The sequence below is a fragment of the Orcinus orca genome, chromosome 18 (genome assembly GCF_937001465.1).
Source record: "Orcinus orca chromosome 18, mOrcOrc1.1, whole genome shotgun sequence".
Taxonomy (NCBI): domain Eukaryota; kingdom Metazoa; phylum Chordata; class Mammalia; order Artiodactyla; family Delphinidae; genus Orcinus; species Orcinus orca.
The window spans coordinates 67,616,920-67,644,254 of NC_064576.1; the positions used below are offsets into that span (position 1 = coordinate 67,616,920).

Here is a 27,335-nt window from a genome sequence, read left to right on the forward strand (position 1 = left end):
CTGGATAATTATTATCCAGTTGGATTTCTTTGCAAATCTTTGCAAATCTGTGGATAAACTCTAAACTAGACAACATTGCTTATAAAGCCCCAGTTCAATACGCCACATTCAGCTTCCTCTACTTTCCATTCCCTAGCTACTGTCATAAAAAACATTTCCACAATGCCATCTCTCACTTCATCTAAAACTCTATAATGTTACTCCCTATGCATGAAATAGGGTTCTCTCCCAACCCCTAATTTTAACTTCCATTAAACCTCCAAATATCAGTTTAGATACCACTTAATCCAGAAAGTCTTCCTAGTAACTACAAACACTGTCTTTCTCTGAACTCACATTACAACCCATCCACCTCACAGCAATCATTTCAGGATATGTTTACAGATGTTTACAGATTTCTTTCCACCCCCAGTTTACAGTAAGCTTTGTAAGGGTAAGGACCATTTCTAAATATCAACCATATCTACATCACTAGCACACTGACAAACCCATGCAAATTATTCAATATTTAACATGGAATGGGAAGATGGCAGGATGAGAGGACAGAAGGGAGGTAAGTAGGCTGGCAGGAGAGCTTCACAAATTCATGGTCCATCATCAGGTTGTAAGCCAAAGACTTTCTACCATACTCTACTTTTCTCTTTTAGCAATGAATTGCTCTTAATGCCATATAACTTTTCTAAAGTTCCAGAGATGACCACAAAGCCAAAGAAAATGTTTCCTCATTCTTGTTTATACCCCTTGGTTGCGTTATTTTTTTCTTCTATTACCACTTAAAAAATATGTAAGGTTTCACAGGTAAAATTCGGGAGACATGTTATTGTCTAAGTAAGGGACTAAGTACACTACACACAATTTTTAGTTGTTAAAATCAGGCTTAAATATACTTCCAGTTTCTAACTATTTTCAAGTGAAATCAATTACAATATCTTCCTTTGAAAAAGAATGGGAGTGATGTCACCAAAAAACACCAGAGTAGGCAGCTATGTCCTCCCTATAAAACTAATGATCTAGCAAAAACTGGCAGAATAAACTTCTGAAGATTTCTGCAATCAAGTCAAAAATGTACAACAACCAAGGAAAGACTTGGTGAGGAAGAAGCTACTGTTTTGCGGGGTACGTCCCACCTTCAATCCCTCAGATTGGCAACAGTCATGAGAACGCCAGCCTGCAATGGTGGTGAGGGTTGCTAGTTCCAAAGGAAGCACTAGGGACCTTATTCTCAAAGAACTGTAGTTGTAGGTCTGAACCTGACTGGCAGCTCCCTCAAGGATAGACACAAAGAATTTTCTTTGCTTCACTCAACTCAGAAGGTTCCTAGAGCTAGAACACTTTTGCTGAAAGCCTTTAAAGGCACATGTATTAGCTGCAGCACCTGAGGCAAGCCAACACTTGGGGCAAGCGGTAGACAGACCTGGAAGCCTGGGAAGGAAGACGTGGGGAAAGGAGATAAATGTGGGTATAAGGTCTTTCAAAAGCTTTCATGTATACTGGGTAATCCAGAAATCCACATGCATGCCCAGGGCAGGTCGCACATTCAGAAAAGGTCTACGAAGTCCCTAAGCTTTCATTTGTAGCTGACCTTTAGGCTCTACACAAGTAGGAAGTAAAAGCTAAAGCAGTGATGTAAACAGCCTGACCAAACACTGAAGAAGTCTCCAGCACAGAGCAAAAGATGGGGAAGAGCATTTTCTTTTCCTTTTTTTCCCTTCCTTGGCTCCAGGCATTTAAGGTAGCTCTGTCAAAACATCCGCTGCCCATCAAACTAACAGAACAAAGCCTTCAATGGCCAAAAGTGGCAGAGATTACAGATCTTATACAGAATACAGAATATAATTTAGAAAAGCTACTAAGCAAACAGCAATAATAACACACAATAGCAACTACAAACTCAAGAGTAGGGAAAAGAACAGAATTTCCAGAGTTTCCACATTACAATATTCAGAATGCCCAAATTTCAACAAAAAATTATGAGACACACAAAGAAACAAGGAAGAATGGCCCATCAAAAGAAAAAATTAATTTTGTGTTCAAAATTTGACAACTGCTTTTGTCTTATCTCCTTCCTCTATTCTGTCTTCCAGCTTATGTTTTGCTTTCTATTACTTCACAGATGTCTTCTACTGTTAGCCAATCAAATTACTTATAGAAGCAGATATAATCTAATTATAAAGCTCTTGAATTATTAATTTCTAAAGAATAGATCTTCAATATAAAGCTATAACTGTGTGTAATTTTACAAAGAAACAAAAAAGTGAAAACATGATAATTAAGAACCACCATTTTGTGAACATTAATTATATGTTGCATAATTTATGTATATAGCCTCATTTAATATCTCATAACTCTGGGAGATGAGTATCTCAAACAAGGAAATTGAGGTTAGCATAAGTTAAGTAACCTGCCCAAGGTCCCTAAGCTAGTGTCAGCATCAGAATTTGTCTTGTCAATATCATAAAGAATTAAGAAGTATATCATTACCAGAGAGATCACCCACAAGACATAAATATGTACTGCCACCAGTCATCTAACCTTCAAAATCTGATGTTAAACATTAGCATATGTAATAAATGACTTTTAGATAAGTGTTCAGTAAATAACAGGAAAACTTTATAATTTGGACATGAACATAATAAGCTAATGATCCTAAACCGAGCCAACAAACCAAGGCAAGAAAAATAGAAAATTACTGGGTTTTTTCCTATTTCTTTTACACAAGTCTTCTCTACAAGTAATTTATATTGACAATCTTTCTGTGGTAGAGGAATAACTATACCCAAGAGTATAACAAACGCTGCTGTAAATACCATCCATAAAAACTCTACGGAAGGGAGGAGGAAACAAAGGGAATAACTATCATACAATAAGTGCCTTCTTTAAAATATATTTTAAACAACTTGCACTTTATCAAAAGCAAGTATAACCAGCTTTATAATTGCTTTATATGACTATACCAAACATATATGACAAATCCACCTGGCTACTAGGAGCCAACTGACATCTGAAGGAAAACTAAATGTGTTAATTGCCAAACCACTATATGCTTTTAAATTCTAACTCCTAGCCTAACAATGAAAACTCTATTTCATAAATAAAAACAAAGTGGAGACTTCTGCAGACAAATGAAAGCTGAGAGAATCTGCTGCCCGCAGACTTTTACCATACGGAGTGTTAAAGTAAGTTCTTCCAGCAGAAGGAAAATGATACCAGCTGGAAATTTGAAATGACACAAAAAAATTGAAGAGTGCCAAAATCAAGACTGTTGTTAAATGCAAAAGACTGTTTTATCTCATTTTGAAAATTCTTTCAAAGATAACTATCTAAAGCAAAAACAACAATGCATTAAGGGATTTATAACACATATGAAAGTAAAACCAATGACAGCAAGATCACAGAGGACAAGAAAGGAGAGATGTAAGTATACTTCTAAAAGATTCTTAACCTATACTTGAAGTAGTATATTATTTGAAGGTAGAGAGTAAGTTAATGCATATTGTATACTCTAGAGAAAACACTGAACATGAAAAGGAAACAAATACTAAAGATCTTAACAGACACCTTACTGAAGAAGATATACACATGGCAAAGAAGGATATAAGAAGATGCTCCACATCCCACGTCACTGGAGAAATGCAAATTAAAGCAAGAATGAGATACCACTACACACCTATTAGAATGGCCAAAATCTAGAACACTGATAACATCAAGTGCTGCTGAGGATATGGAGCAACAGAAACTCTCATTGTTTGCTGGTGGGAATGAAAATGGTACAGCCACTTTGGAAGACAGTTTGGTGGTTTCTTACAAAATTAAACATACTTTTACCATACAATCCAGCAACTGTGCTCCTTAGTATATAATACTCAAAGGAGTGAAAAACGTATGTCCACACAGATTTTGTCCACAAAAGTCTGCACACAGATGTTTATAGCAGCTTTATTCATAATTGCCAAAACTGGAAAGCACCTTTACAATTTCCTTCCAATGGAAATGGCACAGAATCTATATAATGTACGGAAAATTAAAACAATGCAAGAAAAACAAAGTTTTAACTAAACCTAAGAGTTGACTTTCAGCTACAACAGAATGCATATATATATATATATATATATATATATAACATGAAACACACCCCTCAAAACTTCAACTTCTTGGAAAAAGACTATCATCCATTCCGCAACACATCATGAATTTATAAACAAAAATAAAAACTAAAAAAAAACTAAAAACTATCTCCTTAAAATAAAATCACTCTCTTGGCTCAGTCATAAACACTTGATGCCTTCACATTACCTGTGACTCTTCTGCTTTTTTCATGTCAAGCCCTAGTATTTCTTCCTTACTCATATCTCAGACTCAGACCTTCTTCATTTTTCCTAGCTCCCACACCAAGCAGTTTCAACATTGCTTTGTTGCCTCCTCACAGTATCTTCCTACCTCAACTTACCACTAAATACCACCGCCAAATTCATCTTTCTACAACAGCACTTATATCATAATAAACAGTTTCTCTACAACCTTTTTACTGAATGAATTCTTATTTATTTAATATTTGAATATCTGAATTACCTGAGTTATCTGAATTTATTATTTGAAATCCTTCACACAGAAATAATGATCAGGCCCGAACTGGTAAAATGGAAGAGAGCTAGATCGCTACTTTTTTTTTTTTTTTTTGGCTGCACTGGGTCTTCATTGCTGAGCGTGGGCTTTCTCTAGTTATGGCGAGCGGGGGCCACTCTTCCTTGCGGTGCGTGGGCTTCTCGTTGCAGTGGCTTCTCTTGTTGCGGAGCATGGGCTCTAGGCACGTGGGCTTCAGCAGCTGTGGCTCTCGGGCTCTAGAGCGCGGGCTCAGTAGTTGTGACACACGGGCTTAGTTGCTCCGAGGCATGTGGGATATTCCTGGACCAGGGATCAAACCCGTGTCCCCTGCATTGGCAGGCGGATTCTTAACCACTGGCCACCAGGGAAGTCCTAGATCCCTGCTTTTAAATCAAAGCTCTGCTAAAACCTATGGGCAGAAGTACATTCATTTAGTATTCTAGGTACCTCAGGGTATTTCTCCTCTGAGCCTCAGTTTCCACCTAGGCCAAAATTATACAATCTCTAAAATCTTCTGGTTCTAGGATACAGTGTATTACAACCTCTATTGAGAAGACAACTGTGATGTATGCAACAGCTGTGGTGTCTATCATATAGCAAGGACAGAATTTAGAATCTAAAGACTCAAAGGGGGTAAAATCATTTTCAAAAGACTGCAGGTAAGGCACTGAATAAATTGCAAAGACTGCCTGATGAGGTAAAAGATAAAGAGATGATTCACTGATTCAAAACTTCTGTTTGAGAGAAATAAAAAAAATATGTGACTAGAACAATAAAACATCAACCTTTGATTCCTACAATTCACAGAAGCTGCATGAGATAAAAAGGTTTTTGGCAGTACAAACCAGGACAGGAATGTGACTTCCCAAAGGACTGTTTATATCCTAATGAGAAGAAATTCCTCCTTTAAAAGGCTTTCATTAGGAAGCAACAAAAACAAAAAAATAAATGAATCAAACATTTAACTCAAGAGGTTGGGAAAATTTTTTAAAAAGTAAGTCTGAGTAAATTATGAGGAAAAAAATTATGTTAAAGCAGAATTTCATGGGTTAGAAAACAGAAAAATTATAGATTTGGTAAATAAATCCATAATGTGATTCACAGAAGAAAAAAGAATAATATACACAATCTTCAGACAAAAAGAGAAAAGACTCTGAAAATTAAAAATGAGATATAGCAAATAAGTAAACTTTTCTTCTCATGAGACATATGTTCCATCTGTGCTAATAAATTTACATAGAGAAAAAAGGAACTAAATTAAAATGTTTCTGAAAGTGTATCTCTGAGTTGTGGGCTTATAAAATCTTTTCTTTTTATCTTTACATATTTTCTGATTCTATAAATTTTCTAAAATGAGAATCATTTATTTTTATAATCAGAGGAAAAAATAAGTGGGGGGGAACTATAATAACTTTTGGTATCAGGAGTTATATATAAACACTAGACTATAAGCTCCCTGAAGATAGGACCCACATTTGTCTTAATGACCAATCCATGAGCAGCACCTATACAGGACGCACTGTAATATTTGAAACTATTATATATCCATTAAACAAGTATTTAATATAGTTTTGTGAGATTTGCATATTTAAAATGAGGTTTAAAATAATATTTACATTTTTAGAGTTTTCAACTTTATCGTCCTTTGGCCTGTTTGATCAAAGAATTCCTGCCAATTCTTCCATGAAAATAACCTATCCCTTAGGTACAGAATCAGGAGCAAACCTAATGACATTCAACTTTGTACCTCTAGTTCCACTCCATAATATCCTAAGCAGTCTCTTCCTTATACAATTTCTCTTCTTCCCATAACATGGAAATTTATCAAATTCCTAATCAGAATATAAAATAAAAGGTAATTAAAGGAAGTGATAGAGTCCAAGGAGATACTGATTAAGGATGACACTTAACCAAGAAGTAAAGGAACAATTCACTAACACGAGGCTAAATAATCGCTGTTTTATTTATTTTTTACATCTTTATTGGAGTATAATTGCTTTACAATGGTGTGTTAGTTTCTGCTTTATAACGCTGTTTTATTTTTAAATGCTAAGTAAAAAGTGGTTTTTACTGACCCACAATTGAGCATGATACAAATCCTTGGAGTTGGGCCAATTTGGGAACAAATCCTGACTCTGCCACTTACTAAATTCATGGTTTTGCAAGTAACTTCTCAGTGTAACACCACCTATCTCACAGGGACATTAGATGATTAAAGAAGCTATTCCTTTTAAGTACCCAACAGTGACCAGCTTAGACTAGGTACCCAATTAATGTTAATTTCATCATTTTTCCAGGATGAGACTGGCACCCAGAAAAAAATGAGGAAAACTTACTGGTTTACATGGGAACAACACTCATGACTTTAACTTCATTAGTACCATGTGCTGATCAACCGATCTAAATGACAAGTGATTAATATTATTTAAAAATATAATTGCAATATTATTTAAAAAAACAAAATTTTCAAAAACTTTTAGAGATAGTAAATTATCACAAAGAAAGTACTGGTTTTGCTTTTTAGAAAACACAAATACACAGTTCATACACAGGCATAAAAATTAGTAATTTCCCTTATAAATACCGTAATTGTGAATGATTAAGCCTAAGTAAAACATCATGTAGCCTAAAATGTATAATCCTTAAAATGAAGATATATACCTAAACTCAGCTTCCATAAATATTTCTTAGAAATCCTAAGGAATATTAAGAGCAGTATCTAGTTCATGTAGGAATTCCCAACTATGGGTAGGTAATTACTTCAGTTTTCCTTGATCTACAGCTTAAACTATATACAGAAGTCAATATCAAAACAATTTTTACTTGAAATAAAGTTTGCATTTTTATGTCATATTTACATCAACTAATGTAATATATTTGTTTACACAAAATTCAAACAGTTGTTTTTACTGTCTGAAAATTAAATCACAGCAAAAAGAGCAATAATTCATGTAGTTTCAGTGTATGGTAGTCAATCATTTATTCATACTGAAGGGGATCAGTATATGCCACCCAAAATATGCCATTTGGCATAAGGGTTATTTAAAACTGAAGGCAATTAAGAATCAACAGATATAGGAAGAGTCTTCTGCTTTCCCATTATCTACCTGAAAGCACGGTATAAATTTACCATTGTAAAAGTGGTATAAATATCCCACCACTCTGGTGCTAGGGTGAGAAGAGCAACCCTTGTCACTGAAGATGGAGAGCTGGCCCCAAGATGAGTCTGCACACACCAAACTTTACTAAAATAATCCTTATCTTCCATTTGTTCTCCCACATATTTCCTAGTCACTTCCCCACAAAGTATCGTCCCTTGGAGTCCAAGCCCTCTTTCCTTTGTTGAAAAGGGTATATAAGCTCTTTGAATTTCACTTCTTTTCTGTGAATTGTTCCCAACCATCTATGTCCCTGCATCACCATAGCATACCTTCTACTGGGTTATTCCCATCAGCATGCAAAAGCTCCACAACTTTTTATGTACTTTATTCAGGCCTCACACAAAAGTAGTCAGTCATATTAAAATATAAGATGGGAATGGAAGCCAAAGAAAATATTATAACAGACATATACATAACTAGATAATGAAGCAAATACATAGATGACTAGATAATGGAGTTATGAGACTCGGAATTTAAACTAGTTGTAACTAATGTGTTCAAGGAATTAAACAACAAGATTTAGGATTTCAGCAGCTAATAGGAAACTATAAGAGCATAAAATGTACTCTAGAACTGAAAAAAAAAAACTGAATTTAATAACTCAATGAGTCTGATAGCAGATAACAAACAGCTGAAGAAAGAATTAGTGAACTGGAACATGCATTCCCAAAAATGCAGACATATGCACAGAGTAATAAAAAGGATTAAAATAGAGGAAGAAAAAAGGATATAAAATGCAATGACTAGATCTATCATATGGATAATTAGATATCCAGAGGACAGGTGGCACTATCTGAACACACAAAAGTAAAGAAATTTTCAATGCTATTTAAATAAATTAAGCCATAGGTTTAAGAATAACTTCTATCATTCAGTTCACAAATACTAAGAAAATCATACCTGTGCACATGAGAGAAAAGGTGCTAAAAATACACAGACAAAGAAATATCTTAAAAAGTAACCAGGAGAATAAAGCACATTACCTTCAAAAAGGCAGCAACGTATTGTTTTAAAACTGAAATTACAGAAGTCAAATGATAACAAAAGAAGTCATTTTATCTTTGAAGTGAGGAAAGAAAAAAAACTACCAACTTTTATCTATATCTATAAATATATCCTTCACAAATGAAGGGAAAATAAAACATTTTCACACACACAGGTGCCGGAAGAAATAAAAGTTAGGAAAAGGGTAAAAATATGGGTAAATCTAAATAAATATTTACTGTGTATATCAGTAACAACAATGTCAAGAAAGACATAAAATATTAAGATAAATGAAAACAACAGCACTGGATTTGGGAGAGAGAGGAAAAGAATGGATTTCATTTCACCCTTTAATAAATCAAAGAGGTATGTTATAATGTCTAGAGTAACCACTGAAAGAACAGCAAAATAACATACTTCTGAAAGTTAATAGGGGGGATGAAAAATAATAAAAAATATTTAAATCCAGAAAAAGTCAAGAAACATGAGGAAAACATGCTAAACAGGCAAGACAAATAGAAAGCTAACAGTAATATGATATATTTAAAGCCAAATACATCAGTATTTACATTACATGTAAAGAGATTAAACCCTCCAATTTAAAGATAAGGATTGTCAAACTGGATATATTCTTAAGAACAAAACACTCAACTAGATGCAGCTTACAAGAAATGAAGAAATATACCTTAAACATGAGGGAACAGAACAGAATGAAACCTGTGGGAGATATGAAATTGTACCTGTATTCCAGGAGTTTAAAACGTGAATAGCAAAATAATTCATAAACACAAAACAAAGAAAAGCGCAAGGCAATCATGCACAAACCCTTTAAGAAGTGTAAACTCTTTCCCATCCCTATCTTTTGCCTGGCTAACTTATTCGCTAGTTCTCATCATGTCATTTCCCTCAGAAAGATTTCCTTGACTCTCCTTAACTAGGTTAGCTGAGTTAAGTGTTTCTGCTGGATGCTTCCAAACTAACTATAATTCTCCATCACAACAATTATCACAGTGTAATTAACTGTTTCACAGTCTGTCTCTTCCACTAGAAAACAAATCCTATAAGATCAAAAACCCAGAATCTACTGGGTTAAGAACTATGAAAGGTCTGAGATTTTGCCCTACTTGCAAGCTGACAAATTAGCCTGCCCATTTCATAAATGTTGACAAAAGACAGAAGGCTACTGGGTCAGAGACAACGAATTTTATTACTCAGACAACGAATTTCATTACTCAATTCTTGAGTAATAAAGAGATAGAGACCCCCGCTGGTCCCCCAACATTAAAGGGCCCCAAACAAATCCACCCCATTTACTCCAGTTTGGAAAAAAATTTAAAGTCAGAAGGCAGAGATTACAATGAGAACCCTGATGAGCAATACCTTGGGACAGTGGTTATTCAGATTAATCAAAATAAAGACTAATAAAAGGACAGGGTCCCAATTTGTACAGCTCACAGTCATTTCTTCAGACTAAAGAATATACTCTACAGCCCTAATGTCCAACAGTGGGCAGAGAGATATCCTCCTCAGCGTGATAGTTTGATGGAGAATTGAATGCACAATTAAAACACTGGTTGTATTAAAACAGAGGAAATAAAGGCATGAAGGGCTTGCTTACACACCTTCACAAGTGTGTGCTCACATTCAAGATATATATATATGTGTATACATATATATCCTCTTATAATACCTGTAAAATGATTACAAAGTATCTAATACATACTAAATGGTCAGTGAATTGTAGGTGGTATTAGTAGTAGTAGTAGTAGTAGTAATTTTTTCCTAGCCAAATCTAGTGTTAGCAAGTATATCTAACCTTTCCTCAAACAGGACCAGAACCACAGATGACTATTTTGTTCTCCTCTACACTTCTTCTTCCAACCCCCATGTAATTTTTTTTCAATTATATTTAGGCTTAACAACATGTTTTACTGCTTTCTTTGTGCATCATTACATCCCACTATTTTATCTTGGTTCACTGCGTCTCATGCTAGAGTACATAATTAAGTCTTTCAGCAATGATCAACGGACAGGGTAGTTTCTAAGTCCCTGTATGCTGGAAATTGTCTTTATTTCTATCCTATTATAAAATGTTAATTTGTCTGGATAAAACATTTCTAGATTCAAAGTTATTTCCCCTACCCCCTTTATCAGTGAGTTCTGGAGTACTGTCTTCTGGAATCCCAATGTTGCTGACAAGAAATGTGCTGTCCTATCCATCTGATTCTCAGTCCTCTGTAGATAATCTGTTGGTATTTTAGATATATGTAAATAGAGAGAGAGGCAAAACGAAAACAGATACAGACATATCCATGGATGGCGGGTATCACAGTTCAATTTGCATTGCCCTGATTACTATAAATCACTGTATAATGATTTATACAGTGCACTGTATAAATGTTTAAGAGTTTGGAATTTGAGATAGACTGCCTGGGTTAAAATCTAGACACTGACACTTACTGCATGTATAATCTCAGGCAAATTACTTAAACATACATCTGTGCTCAGTTTCCACATCTGTAAAGTGTGGATAATAATAGTATCTATCTCACAGTTTCATTGTGAGGTTTAAGGAAGATGGTCAAATGAATGAATTCAAGCCCATGATAGAGAATTTTTTAAAAATAAGAAAAATTCACTATATTTGGCTTCCATTTTTATGAAGTATATTTTTAAAAAATCATAACTGAATAACAAATGGCTGAGGTACACATTTTTTTAAAACCATGTAAAAAGGCACAGAATGATAAATATAATAGTCACAAAATTACTCCAAGGAAGATGAGGAAAACAGGATTGGGAAGTAACACACAGGGAGTTTCAATGAGATTGGTATTATTCTAGATCACAAGTTGGAGGGTGGGTTCATGGTTATTATTTTATTACTGAGAATGGGGATTGGATGAGGAACAGAATATAATTACCAAGTGCATAATATCCAAATTTATTTTATAGCAGCACATCTGATCACAAGTCTTCTTATGCATTAGAAAAAGTCTGAGGGCACACACAACCAAAATTAAAAACGTTTAAAAATTATTGAGACATTAAGATGGCAGATAAGATTGAAGAACATGCATTTCTAATAACCCAATCAAGATATGTGATTCCACCCCACCCCTCCCCCTGCCCAGCACTACCAGGCACACTCATAGCTAGTATAGACACCATACATATATATGTGTTATGGGATTATCAAAAAAATAAGAGTGGCAAGGTCAAATAAGCCAAAGATTCTCACATATGTGCCTAACTGGAACAGTATTCAATCAGCTCTGAATGTGGTAGAAAGAAGAATGAAGAAAAGAAGTTTAAGACACCAAATGTCTCAATGAAGGCAAAATCCAGGTTATTGGGAATGGAACATGAAAAGGTATGTTGATATCAGAATAAGTAATCATAACATTAAGATTTTTAAAACAACCATTCTGGTGATTCCAAAGTCCGATGTCTGGCCATATATGCTGGCTGTTAAAGTAGCATGAAAATACAAGTTGTTGGAACAGGAATGGAGGCCTGCTACGTGGGAGACATTTACCTGTGAGGTGAATGTACCCATGATGCTTAGGAAAAAGATAGGTTACAAAGGAAAATGGTGAGCCAGGAGATAAAAGTCCTCGAGGGATATTCTATAGGTTAACAGATAATGGCAATAAGTATAGGAGCAACTGTGATAAAGCAGGTATAGCACAGATTTCAAGGTGAGAAGGAATTGTTGAAAGAAGGTGATGAAAAAGAAAGTGATCTGGAAGCAAAATATCTAGAGAATGCCAAGTTCTTTGCTCATCTGGAGGTACACTGGACTTGAAAGAATGAAAAAGCACTTAGATTTCAGGTGAAGTAAAAGAATACTGGAGGGAAAGGGTGGGAATTCAAAGAAATTTTTTTATGGAAAAGGAGCCAATGATGGAGAAACAGGGCGAAGAAAGAAAAGGCCGTGTTTTCTCACATCTCTAAGTCTCTGTACATGCTTAAAAAAGGTCCTTTTTAATCCACTTGATCTGGCTGACAGGATTCAGCTCAGGAGTTGCTTCTTAAGGGAGAGCATTTTCTAACCCACATCCCCCATTTAGTGTCATTTCCTAAGCACATATACCTTGTGCTTATCTTTATGAAAGCATTTATCAATCGGTAATTATTATTGTTTTATTATCTGTCTACAACTAGATTAATGTGACCTGAGTAAAAACCATGTGTTTAATTGCTTTGACTCATAATAGTGCCTGGCAAGTAAGCACTCAATAAATGGTGACCAAATGCTGAACCACTGCACTCCACCAAGTTTACAGGAGAGGAAACTTGTTCACAGAGGTTTGTGTCTTGGGCAGTGCCCATAGGAGAATGTCATGCAGAACTGGAAGAGGTGAGAACATGCCTTAGAATTAATCTCAAGGTATATAGTGTTACCAGCAAAATAGCATTTCAGTCAAAGTGAATACAAATCATTTCAATTATTGAATGTACTCACAAATCTATACTCACATTTTAAAGTGTTAAACTTAACAAAAATGAAAGTAATAAACCTATTAAATTAATTAGAATATTACTTTATTATCAAAATATTAATTAAAATTACTAAAATAGCAAACTTAGTTTGTATACCCACTTTACATATAGCTTTGTTATCTCTGGGCCATGGAGAAAACACTCAAAAATGGATTAAATAACACTCAATGATCAAACAACATTTTAACACGTTACTCTTATAAAGAAATTCTTGAAGAATAAATACAGGACTAAATTTTATTAGAGTTTTGTTTTTTGTTAGAGTAAGTATTTACAATATTGCTCTAATTCTACAGTAAGGTAAGAGATGTGCTTTTTTAAGTCACATGACTTCATCAAATCTACACTGAAAAATATCTGATAAGCATGAAGCTGGAGTGCGTCTACATAAAAAGGGGTAAAAGTAAGCCAAATGGCACTCTGAAAAAGGTACCATGATGTATCTCATTGGTTTCATTATAATAAGGTCAGTTGGAATTGGCACTAAGGAGGAAAATATAAACTCGCAGGATACTAGAAAACCCTTCTGTCAGTACTTGCCACTGTTAGTACAACATACAAGCATCTGACAGTAGAATAGATGGATATGCTGCCAGAAATTATAGCAACGAATGCAACTTTGAATAACGGCTTTATAGTACTCAACCTCAAAAGTGAGAACCTTAAAAGGTAAAAAGATTTTTTGATAACAGTTTTATTAATATTTGGTTGGGAGAAGGTTGCTAAAAATATTACAAAGAATAACTTTTTCATAAAACAGATTATTAGGCAAAATAATGATAAGTTTGAGGGATATCATGTGTGTAACTCATAAATTATTTACATTATACAGCACAAATATATTAAAATAACTATACGCACAGGCAAGAGTTTTTGGTATATTAGCTTATTGGTCTAGAAAGCAAAATAATTACCATTTGGAGAATAAGAAGAAGAATGAGTTCATACACCAATGTGCAATGGAATCAGTATCAGCATTTTAAACCTGAAAAGCATTCGATTACAGACTATCTACTCCAGCTGCTCCCTTCATGGAGACCATAGGCCTTTATAGAGTCACATGGGCAATGCTCAACCTACTTTTGATACTTCAAAAAAATCTAACATACCATATTCCCCAGAATTAAAACTGTATGACCTAACCTAAACACCATCTTTCTTTATTCTTCACTGGGTATAGATAAATGCAATGTTGTTACACTATTTACCTCACTGGAAAGCAAAGTAATATTTATTTAATAAAAATAATTTATTAGAAATGAGACAGAAGGGAAGGTAAGAAAAGGAATCCTTCATGATTAAAAAAAAAAAGTTGATATCATGAAACTCCTACAATTGGAATCAACAGCTATAGGAATAGACAGGTAGAACATCCAGGTTTCCTGATTTGCAGTCCAGTGGTCTTGCTTCCACGCCTCTTTGAATACAGAACATAAATAATGGCATTAATAAATACCAAAGTGTTGACAGTGATTACTATGGAGCAATGAGATTACTAGTAATTTTTAATTTCTTCTTCACATATATTTTCAAAATGATCTGCAATGAGAATATTTACCATTATAATCAGAAAATACACACACACACACACACACACACACACACAGTTAACAGTGACCTTTCCTAAAACCAAATCTGTTAAATACACAAATCATGTCCAAAAGCATGATTTTCCAACATGCCCCTATATTCCACTCACATAACCTCTTGAGTATATTTCCTTATTTATAAAATAAAGACAACAGTTGGTTCTCACTTTTATGTTTCACTAATTATTGCTATGACAACTCAAAAGAGCAACAGCAAAAGAAGTCTACTACAGATCACTTCAAAAACCAAGTTAATTTTCACTTTAGTATAGATCCCATCATGATCAAGATTATATAAATACATAATTTTTTTAAAGGCCCAACCCTTCTGACTACCATTTCAGGTATCAGCATTCATTCCACAAACATTTATTGAACTCTAATATTGCTAAAAGTTCAATATAGTGTGGCAAGTTAATTACCTGGGATGAAAATCATAGTAAAATAAATAATAAAAACCATACCTATTTTTAATTCTTATGTAATTTTATATTTATATAATGTCAAGATTCATCTAACTACTCAAGAATGTTTCCCGAAGTAGCAAGTTATTTTTTAGGTCTTCTAGCAATAATCACACTTCGTGAAGTAACTATGAGGCTGCACTTCATTTTAACATTCAAGACAGTGTTATACAGCCGAAAACACTATATTAGAAGTGAACATAAGATCTAGATGCCAGTTCTAACATCATCTCAAATTAATAATGTGATCTTGGGCAAGACACTTAACTTATCTATGTTTGAATCCCTGCTTTTCCAAACTTCAGCAGTACAGGTAACAAAAGCTCAGGCTTGGAGCTAAATCTGGTCAAACCTAGCAGAGTAGTAAGGACTCAGGTCCCACTAGCAGGTAAGATTAAGAATGTCTTTCTGCTTTGTGCTCTAATTCAGATATTCTGGAGCGGGGGAGGGAGGTAAACTTTTATCTCCTAATCCTTACTGGGTTTATAACTAGTTCAGGAAATGGGATTCGGCATTGGTTTCCTGACTTAACTATAGTCCCCTTGCCAGAAGGTCAGGGGCAAAGAAAACCTAGAGCTGAGGTCCCAAACACCTAACAAGCTCTCAAAAGTCCCTATCTCCAGATCTGTGCATTCAGTGACTGAACTTCTGCTTCAGTGTATAATAATTCTATTTTGTAACCCTTAAACTATCAACTACTCAAATACAAGCATTATCATTTGCCCATACTACCCACCATGTCAGACACTCTGGGTAGCAGAGCCAATCTGAAACCAACTTAAATGCACCAAAATCTCAGATATGGTGATCTGAACTTCTAGGCATGTGCCAAGAATCAAAATTATCACCTCACACACTTCACCTGAATTCCCCATTGTACAAGGTCCCTCAATACGCCAACTCAACTCTATGGTATCTGGTGGTCAAGACTTACAGGAGTAATTATAATGAACCTCTTTTTCTCATCTGTAACAGTAAATGAAGGATTTTCTCCAAAATCAAGAGATGAAAGAATTAAGAACAAAAATATGGGAAACTGTAGCTAAAAAATAACCATTACAACTTACTATAAATATCAATAAATACTGCAAATTTGGCTCCAAATTAGAATATGTAAGAAATAATAATTCCTTTGAAAACTGTATAGTCCTTTTGTAAAGCAAATTTCAATATGTATCTAAAGTCTTAAAAAATATTCAGTTATTTTAACTAAGAAGTCTCACTTTTAAAAGTCTAGCTTCAAAAAAATAATCCTAATGATGGAAACATATTTATGCACTAAAATGTTCTCTGCAGCATGTCTGTCATAGTCAACAACTGGAAACAACCTAAACACCCAAAAATAGAAAAGTTACATTATATACACGGTTAAATAGGATATTACATATCCATTCTAAATTTGACAAAGGCTGTATAATAAGAAATAAATATTTGTAATATGTTAGCTAAAAAAAATCTAAATTTATATACACAAACACACACAATTATAATTATACAAACAAGCATGCTCTCTGTATTAGGTGAAAATCTAAAAGAAAAACAACAAAAACGTTAGCAGTTGTAGTACTTCAGGGATGGAACAATGTCTTCTTGTTTTCTTTTTATCCCAATTTCCTTGTAAACTGCTATACTAATTTTAAAATAAAAAGTCTAATGACATATTTCATGTATGTATAACTATTAGACTCCAAGAATATAAAATAACCATTCAGCTAAAAGAAAAACACCTAAAATTGATTGCTTTCTCTCCAATTCTATACTGTACATGGTATTGTTTCTACATAACATGAATTCTTTTCATTAAAAGCATGCCTACTTGTATCATACAAACATCTTTTATATCCTATTTGATATACTATAGAGAAGGAAAAGATAGGGAAATATAAACCAGATCTCAGAAAATTTACAATTTAGTATATCTAACATAGGCATAAAACAAAAGAAAACTTTAAAAATCAAGACATAAAGTAATTATAAAATCGCTATAACGCAAGTTGATACCATATTGTATAAGTACCACAAACTAGGTGGCTTAAACAACAAATTTATTGTCTCACAGTTTTGTAGGCTAGAAGTATGAGATCAAGGAGTCAGCAGAGTTGTATCCTTCTGCAGTCTGTGAAGGAAGGATATGTTTCAGGCCTCTTTCCTTGGCATAGTGATGACCATCTTCACATTACCTTCCCTGTGTCTCTTCACATCATCCTCCCTCTATGCATGTCTGTTTCCAAATTTCCCCTTTTTATAGGGACATCAGTTATATAGGATTAGGGCCCACCCTAATGACTGCATTTTAACTTGATTACCTCTGTAAAGACCCTATCTCTAAATAAGGTCATATGCTACGTTACTGGAGGTTAAGATTCCCCACAAACCTTCTTTTTTTTGCGGGGTGGGGGAGGTGGGTAAAATTCAACCCAGAACACTACACCATGGTCGCAACATCCCAAATGTGTACCAACATGGGAGAGGCTGCCTTTTATTCTGCCTAATGCCTATCCAAGACAGAAACAAAAAATAGACAAATGAACAAAAAACCTAGAAGGAACTACTGCAAATTATAAATATTGACTCTCAAGGACAGCATTATGGATGACTATTACTTCCTAATACCCTGAATTTTTCACTAAGGGAACGTATTTTTTTAATTATAAAAATGTTTAATTAAAAAATATTGAGACTTCATTGGTCTCTGACCCCAAACCATTCCTAATTACTAATATCTTCTGGCAAAAGCCTCTTCTTTGGGACAGAAGTCTCAAAGGCACTGGTTCCTCTCCGCTGCTATGACTTTCTAGAGAGAATATAAATCATGGGGAAAAGTTTAAACAGTTCCGGTAAAATGAAATGTTTTATCTCAAATTCCAAGTAAGATCAACTCTCACTTTTAAAAAGTATATCTCATTTTTAAAATGTAAGCCCATTATATAAGGCACTATTTAAAAAAGAGAGGGAAAGACAAAGTGCAACACTTATGCACTGCACACAGACACATGCCCACATTTGCTCTCTGGGATCTTAAAATAAACAAATAAATAAATAAATAAGACACTTTTAATATGTTATTATTTACATATAAAAATATAAAATTTTTTAAAAGATTAAGTGACTAATTCTATATGACCCACTGAAACTAGCAAGTACATTAAATAAAACTAGGCAATTACATAATCACAACTGGAAATAGCTGCGAGGTCTTACCCAAGCCAGTTGTCTTTATTAAATGAAATAAATATTTTAAACTAGTATTTTCCTATTTTCTACATAAAAGGTCTTCAAAGATGGACTGTCAACATCCTCACTTCCTAGAATATTCCTATGCCTGTTTCACCCTTAACCCTCAAAATGTGTTTCTTTTCATCTGAAATAAATTTCTCCTGTTGAAAGCTGTATTTTTCTTTTCTCATCCCTTCATTAAAGTAGATAATAAATGATTGGTATAAACCCCTTTCACATCACTGAAATTTAATTTAGGTACCCTTTGAATTATTTCACATAAGCCATCCAACTTCATTCAACCTATTTTTCATAACTTTAACTATGTGACCTTATATTGGTTTCTACATATCTTTTTAAAAGAACCATAATCAAACTTGGGTTCAAACATCTAAAAACAATTAACAGGGCTTCCCTGGTGGTGCAGGGATCTACCTGCCAATGCAGGGGACACAGGTTTGAGCCCTGGTCCGGGAAGATCCCACATGCCGCGGAGCAATTAAGCCCGTGCGCCACAACTACTGAGCCTGCGCTCTAGAGCCTGTGAGCCACAACTACTGAGCCTGCAGGCCACAACTACTGAGCCCGCTCACCTAGAGCCCGTGCTTGGCAACAAGAGAAGCCACCGCAATGAGAAGCACACATACCGCAATGAAGAGTAGCCCCCGCTCGCCACTACTAGAGAAAGCCCACACGCAGCAATGAAGACCCAATGCAGCCAAAAATAAATAAGTTAAATAAATGAAATAAATAAATAAAAACAGCTAAAAAAATTAAAAATCTAACTAATGAAGAGTATAGAAAAAATTACCATACTTCTTATTTACGAACATCTTTTTAATAAACTGAGTGAAAGTTAAGACATAATGTTATTCACTGTACTTCAGTTCAGGGTATGTACCAGGCACCATCTACATAATAAGAACAAAGCTTGTTAAGCACTACTCATTATGTTGTAACTAGGGACCATACTCAAGTAATATGACAATAAATCTCTAACAGCACTTGCCATATATCTTGGTTATTTAGTTCTAGAGATTTACCTCCTCACTCTGATTAAGAACAGGCAGGAATAAATTCTTCACACTAATTTTCAAAAATTTACTTCTCACTGAAAATTAGCTAAACGGAATTCCAAATAATCAATTCATATCTGGATTTATTCACTGTTATTCATTCATATACTTACTGAGCATCTGCTATATGCAAGGGCCTATATTAGGTGCTCAAAATACAGCAGTGAACATAAAAACTTTTGGTGCCATAGAGCTTAAATTCTAGCACTGAAGCAGATTATTAGTGCCTAAACCTTTATTTGGAGAGGCTATGAAATAACTGAAAAACTTAAAAATTTAGCTGAGATCATTGGGAGAAGAGAAAGTAACGAAGGGAAGATGAAAGAAATGAGAAAAAGAATTTCAGGCAGAGGTAATAGGACTTATCAAAGTCCTAGGACAGGAAGAGCCTCTAATAAAAGATGATAAAAGATGACCAGTCCGTGGCTGGCATTCACAGAGCAAGGGCGAAGAGGAAGGAATAATAAATGGAAGAGTAGCAGGAGATGAGACTGAGTGGTTATGCAGGTATCAGATCATGTGGGGGGCTTAAAGTCATACTAAGAATTTCTAGCTTTACCTTAAGCGCAATGGGTAGTCACTGAAGGATGCTATTCCTCTCTCAAATACCTCTTAACCAAGTCAAAAAGTTAACACTTGATGATTTGTTTATTTCATTCTATCTCCTTTTCTCCCCATTAAGGGACCCTGGATTTCAAAATTGAGTCTAACCTTCCCCAAATGGAAGGTTAAGATTTCTTTGGCTCTCAGGGACAATTTTCTGAGGAGCCCAGCAACTACTAATGTAGACAGTTAATCTAGCCATTAAGATGAACCAGTAACTGTTAGCAAAAGTTAAAAGGTACTAACAAGCCTCTAATGAGTATCTGTTGAAATTTATATACAAATAGAACAAGGAGGGGATCTCTGGTACAAACAGCTGAATTAAAATAAACTAGCTGATCACAGACCTTAACACTGTTGATTGATCAATTCACAAACAAAAATTAATTCTTACCAGAAGCTTACCACTATGATCTATGGGTTTCGATCTACTGTCTCAGCTGTCTGAAAACCTGAAAAATTCCAGGACCAGCACTTCTTATGTTCTAGCTCTCACTCCTCCCAGTTTCTGGGCCATTAAAGTGCTAATCTGAAGTATTTGTAGAACACAGAGGAAACCGGCCAATTCATATTGGAATTTTATAAATCAGCAAATGAGTGGGGCAGTCACCCAATTATTTAAGTTGGGGAAATCATAAAGTCAGACATAATAGAAGAAGGAAGGGCAAGAGAAGTTAAGGATGATTTTTAAATTTCCAACCAGACTTGGCTCTACGCTTCACATCATCTCTTTTGTCTTTATATTAAAAATGACACTTGAAAGCACAGTCCATCTATCCTCCCACCCCATTTACCTGAAAACACCTATTAATCCTTCAGACTCCAAGAAAGTTGTAATATTCCTTCAGAATGCATTCCTTCCTTAAATTCCCACACACCCCCACCAGCATGCCCATATTCCCTAGCCCAGTGAGAATCAATCACACTTTCTTTGCTACTTTCTTTCCAACTAGAATCTATATTCATCACACTTGTTTATATTTCTGTTTCTTCTATAAACAAGTGAGGTCCCTGAAAGGAGGGGTCTATGTCTTTAATATTTGTATTTCCAACACTTGTCAAGCACACATTAGGGACTCTGTGATATTTGTTGAGTGAACTAATGGCATAGTAAACTATTTTGTTCATTTTATAATTTAGGATAGAGGCAGGGTCTGATAATGGTGGAATGATTCTTAACACAGCAAATATCAGAACTATAAACGCTAGACAACATATTTTTTAAAAAAAACAGCTATTTGAAGGCACTGAAGAACAACCAAAGCCAGACATATAAAGGAAGAGCGTTGACAGGTGTAAAAAAGTAATGGCATTATGTAAAATTCTCTGTTTCTGATGACTTTTAGTTTAGGAACAGGCCCCAATCTACCTCACGAACCAGATGTTAGGAACAATCACAGCAGTTTGAACATGAGAGAAGCAATTCTAAAAGCGAAGAGCACTAGAGAGAGGAAGTCCCAAATACACTCTGGGCAAATGTCTGGCTGAATCATGAACCACTCAAGTTCATGAGATTTCAACTGCTGCCAACTGTATGAGAGACAGAGTTCTGCAGTTTGAGTTCAGCCAAGTAAACTGACATCTTAATTTTTCTTCAGTAAAATTCAGAAAAGCATAACAAAATGCAGAATCTCCACATGGCATTATTAACAGTGTGAAGGATACAATCCAAAATTACTTAACATACAATTAACAAAGAAAATGAGGTCCATACTCAAGATAAAACACAATCGGGACTTCCCCCCGGTGGTTCAGTGGTTAAGACTTTGCCTTCCAGTGCAGGGGGTGCTGGGTCGATCCCTGCCTGGTCGGGGAGCTAAAATCTCACATGCCTCGTGGACAAAAAACCAAAACATAAAACAGAAGCAATATTGTAACAAATTCAATAAAAGACTTTAAAAAATGGTCCACATCAATAAAATCTTAAAAAAGAAACAAAAACCACAATCAATAGAAACCAACAATGAGATGACCCTGATGCTGAAAAAGATTTTAAATCAACTATTATAACTATGTTCAAGGAAGCTATTTAAAAATGTCATAACGAGTGAAAAGATTGGAAATCTCAGCAGAGAACTACAAACTATAAAAAAGAACCAAATATAGAACTGAAAGCTCTGGTACTTAAAGTGAAATTTTCACAGGACAGACTAAATGGCAGATTGGAAAAGAAGAGTCAGTGAAATTAAAGACAGATCAATTTAAATACTTAATCTGAAGAAAAAAGAGGAAAAAAAAGATTGGGAAAAAATGAACAGGGAGCTATAAGACAAAGTTCAAAGATCTAACATAACTGTTAGTGCAGCCCCAATAAAAGAAGAGGAAATGAACAGAAAAGTAAAAATATTTATAGAAACAATGACTAAAAATTTCCAAACTTTGGTGAAAAACATAAATTAACAAATTCAAAAAGGTCAACAAAAAAACAAGTTTCAGCAGTCAAACATATAAAAATCAAAATAAAGAGAACCTTAAAACCAGCCAGAGAATAAAAGTCACATAACATACAGAAAAACAATGACTGAATGACTACTTTGTTCTCATCGGAGAAAAACAGAGGCCGTAAGACACCGGGACAACATCCTTAAAATGATGAAAGAAAAACTGTCAACCCTGATTTCCATACCCAGCAAAAGAAGGAAGACCAGGGCTTCCCTGGTGGCACAGTGGTTGAGAATCTGCCTGCTAATGCAGGGGACACGGGTTCGAGCCCTGGTCTGGGAAGATCCCACATGCCGTGGAGCAACTAGGCCCGTGAGCCACAACTACTGAGCCTGCGCGTCTGGAGCCCGTGCTCCGCAACAAGAGAGGCCGCGACAGTGAGAGGCCCGCGCACACCTCGATGAAGAGTGGCCCCCTCTTGCCACAACTAGAGAAAGCCCTTGCACAGAAACGAAGACCCAACACAGCCAAAATTTTAAAAAATTAATTAATTAATTAAAAGAAGGCTCAACATAAAAAAAAAAGGAAGACCAAATAAAAACATTTTCATATTTTTAAAAAAAAGTAAGAGGATTTGTTGATAGTATTTAAAAGCAATGCTTTTAAAAGGTTCTTCAAGCTGTACAGAAATGATATAAGGTGGAAACTAGAATTCCTGGAAGGAATGAAGAACACCAGAAATGGTATACATGTGGGTAAATATCAAAGAATACATTTATTTTCCATATATTTAAAATATAGATGAATGCTCCAAGTCAAAATTATAGCACTGTATGGTGGGGATAGATACATTATGTAGATATAATACATATGATAACTACAGTAGAAAAATGGGGGAAGAGGATAAATGGATCTCCATGATTGCAAGACTACAATTTTTTAAACAACAGAGTACTACATTAAGTAGACTGTCAAAGCTAAAGATACACATTACAAACCTCAGAACAACCATTTAAATAAGAATACAAAGAGGTATGCCTAAAAAAAATAAGTCAAAATAATGAAACTCAAAATTATATTCAATTAATCCAAAAGAAGACAGAAAAGGAGGTACCCAGAAACAAAAACCAGAGGGGACAAACAGCCAAAAAACAGTTGTAAATGGAAAACTTAAGTCCAACGATATCAATAATTACATTAAATAGTATTGGAACTAAATGTTCCAATTAAAAGGCAGAATATCAAATGAATTTTAAATTTTTAAAAAGACTCAGCTATATGCTGTTTCAGTAAAATAGAAAAATATTTACCATGCACACCCTAATAATAACAAAGATTATGCAACAATATAAGTATTAGATAAAGTAGACTTCAAGACAAGGAGTATTACCATAAACAAAGAACATTTCACAACAATAAAAGGGCCAATTCATCAGGAACACATAACAATGTTACATGTATATATAACTGATAAAAAATTCAAAATACATAAAGCAAAACTGAAAGAATTAAAGGGAGAAGCAGAAAATTCCATAATTATAGTTGAGATTTTAACACCCCTCTCAATAACTGATAAAACTAGACAAAAAAATTAGTAAAACCATAAAGTATTTGAACAATATTATCACTAACTTGACCTAACTGATAGCTTAAAACATTATGACCAACAACTGCAGAATACCCTTCTTTTCAAGAGTCCATGGTACTTTCACCAAAACAGACCATATGAGAGGGGGTACAGCTAGTCCCAGTGAATAAAAAAGTATGGAAATCACACAGACTCAGCTTTCTTACAATGGAATTAAAATAAAAATCAGTAACAATAAAATCTTTAGAAATGCCTCCCAAAACAACTCACCTAACTAATCTGATTAAAACCCTACCAAATTCTGTGAGATGAGCTTAAAGCAGTGCTTGGAGAGAATTATACAGTGCTAGAAATGAAAAAGCTCTCACTGACCTTAAGATTTCATTTTATGAAGCTAACAACAGAAGAACAAAGCAAGTAGAAGAAAGGAAACAAAGAACAGATATCAATGTAATAAAAAGCAAACAACAGAAAAAATTAACAAAGCCAAATCTGCTTCTCTGAAATGATTGATAAAACTGATAATCCACTAGCTCAACTGAATGAGAGAAAAAAAGAAAGAATATAAATTATCAGTATCTGGAATGGATTATCACTACAAATCCTACAGATATTAAAAGGATATTACAGAAATGTTTATGAACATTACACCAACAAATTTTATTACTTAGATAAAACAAATCCTTTGCAAAACTTTCCAAACTGACAGAAGATAAATAAAAATTCAAATAGCTTTTATTTATTAAAAAGTTAAATCTATTATCAAAAAACCCTCCAACAAAGAAAAATGCTGACCCATTTTATTGGTGAATTCTACAAAACTCATTTATAAAACAGAGGAGGAAGGAATACTTCCACCCCATTTTATAACCCTGATAGCAAAACTTGACAAAAACATTACAAGAAAATAAAATTACAAACCAAAATCTCTTAAAAACACAGAGAAATTCTTACAAACTACCCAATTTCAAAATTTATCAAGTTTCTGTAATGAAGATATCATAGTACTGACATAAAGACAGACAAATAGATCAATGGAACAAGACAGACTCACACTTGCACATCATTCAATTTTCTACAAAGGTGCCACAATAATCCAACAGAGAAAAGAAAGTCTTTTCCACAAATGATGATGAAACAAATGAATACCAATGTGGGGGAAAAGCAAAACTTGAACCCCTGTCTCATAACACACACAAGGATTAATTTTATATAGATCATAGATTAAACATAAGAACTAAAACTATAAAGCTTCTACAGGAAAACACAGAATAATATGTTCATGATCTGTAGTGAATAAAATGGTTTTTTTTGGTTTTTTTTTTTTTTTTTTTTGGCGGTACACGGGCCTCTCACTGTTGTGGCCTCTCCCGTTGCAGAGCACAGGCTCCGGACGCGCAGGCTCAGCGGCCACGGCTCACGGGCCCAGCCGCTCTGCGGCATGTGGGATCTTCCCGGACCGGGGCACGAACCCGTGTCCCCTGCATCGGCAGGCGGACTCTCAACCACTGCGCCACCAGGGAAGCCCCAATAAAATGTTTTTTTTAAGGACACAGAAAACAATACCAGAAAAGAGAAAATTGGTGAATTAATCAAAATTAAAAAGGATTTGTTCATGAAAAGACAACTTTGGGTAAATAGAAAATTAAAAGACTGAAAAAGTTTTCAAAAAACATATATTTGACAAAGGAACACTATCTAGGATATATACAGAACTCCTAAGTAATTTTTTTTAAATTTAACAATTGGCAAAAGATTTGAACAGGTACTTTGCAAAAGATTTACACATAGCCAATAAGGACATGAAAAAGTGTTAGATATCATGAGCCATCAGAGAAGTTCAAATTAAATCCATAAGGAAATATTATACATCCCTCAGAATGGCTAAAAGGACTGACCACATAAAATGCTGGTGAGGGGGGGATTTCTCATACATCGTTGGAAATACAAGGTATTTCAACCATTTGGAAAAATGTCTAGCAGGTCCTTGTTAAACCAAGCATATACCATCTCTCTGACCAGCAATTACATTCTTAGGTATTTACCTAAAAGAAATGAAAAATATATCCCAAAATGACTTGTATAAGAATGTTCAAGGAAGCTTTATTCATAATGGCCAAAAACTGGAAACAGCTCAGAGTTCCATCAACAGAAGAATGGATAAACTATGGTATATGCATATGACGGTCTGCTACTCAGCAATAAACTGATGAAAGACACAACATGAACAAATCGCAAAAGCACTATGTTAAGTGAAAGAGGCTTTACTCAAAAGAGTTCATTCATATTGTCAGATTCCATTTATACAAAATGCTACGACACCCAACTTTAAATTAACTGTGTATCGTTCTATACTTCCCTCTCTCCTTCCACAGTGATTAAATGACAGGCACAGGGAATATGAAACAAAAAATCCTGAACCTTGTGAACCGTCATCTGGAAAGGAAAATGACTCCAATTTTCAAGGTAGATTAGATGTCTTTAAAGCAGATTAATCTTAGCATCTATTCTGTTTAAGATAATTTTGTACAATCTACACTCACTTATGTTTACACTTAAATCCATAAGCATAGGCATGCAAACAAGTAGAGATGGAGTAGAGAAGCAGAGGAGTACTAGATAAGTCCTCTAGAAGAAAACACCACAACCACAAAGTCTCAAAAATCTGAATTTTATTTTCCAGAGAAGAAAGCAGCGTGGAATAGTTTGCAACAGGCCACAATGAATAAAAAGATTAGCTTTATGACTCAGATAACTCTTCAAGTTGTGACCTAGTATTCAACGCTTCCATGCTCAAGCCTCACCTTATATTTTCACATCATCTTGCATGTCTCTTCTTTACACCACTTTCCCTGAGGCTCCACTCCCCAAATAAGATGTTATCTATCCCTTCTCAGAAAGTATGTAATTTTTTAAAATTTCACTTATAAAACTTAGGAAATTTTTGTCTATTAGGAAGAAACAGACTGTTAAAAGGCTTGAGCATCAGGCAGCCAACTTTACCTTCGGAATCTTATTTCCTCACATGTGGACTGTGGATAACAGGACTTTGTCTCACAGTGTTATTGTGAAGATTATGATGCTTAGCCTCCTGCATGGACCACTAGATAAAAATTACCATTATTATTACTATCTCCATATAAGCCTAACTCAGTACCAACAAT

At 34.7% G+C, this 27,335-nt stretch overlaps 1 protein-coding gene across 5 annotated transcripts in view; it reads right to left on the reverse strand.

Moving 5' to 3' along the window:
• NBEA (neurobeachin) overlaps positions 1–27,335 on the reverse strand; it is a 629,334-nt gene that overhangs the window by 579,910 nt on the left and 22,089 nt on the right. The gene's annotated exons all lie outside the window — the stretch shown is intronic.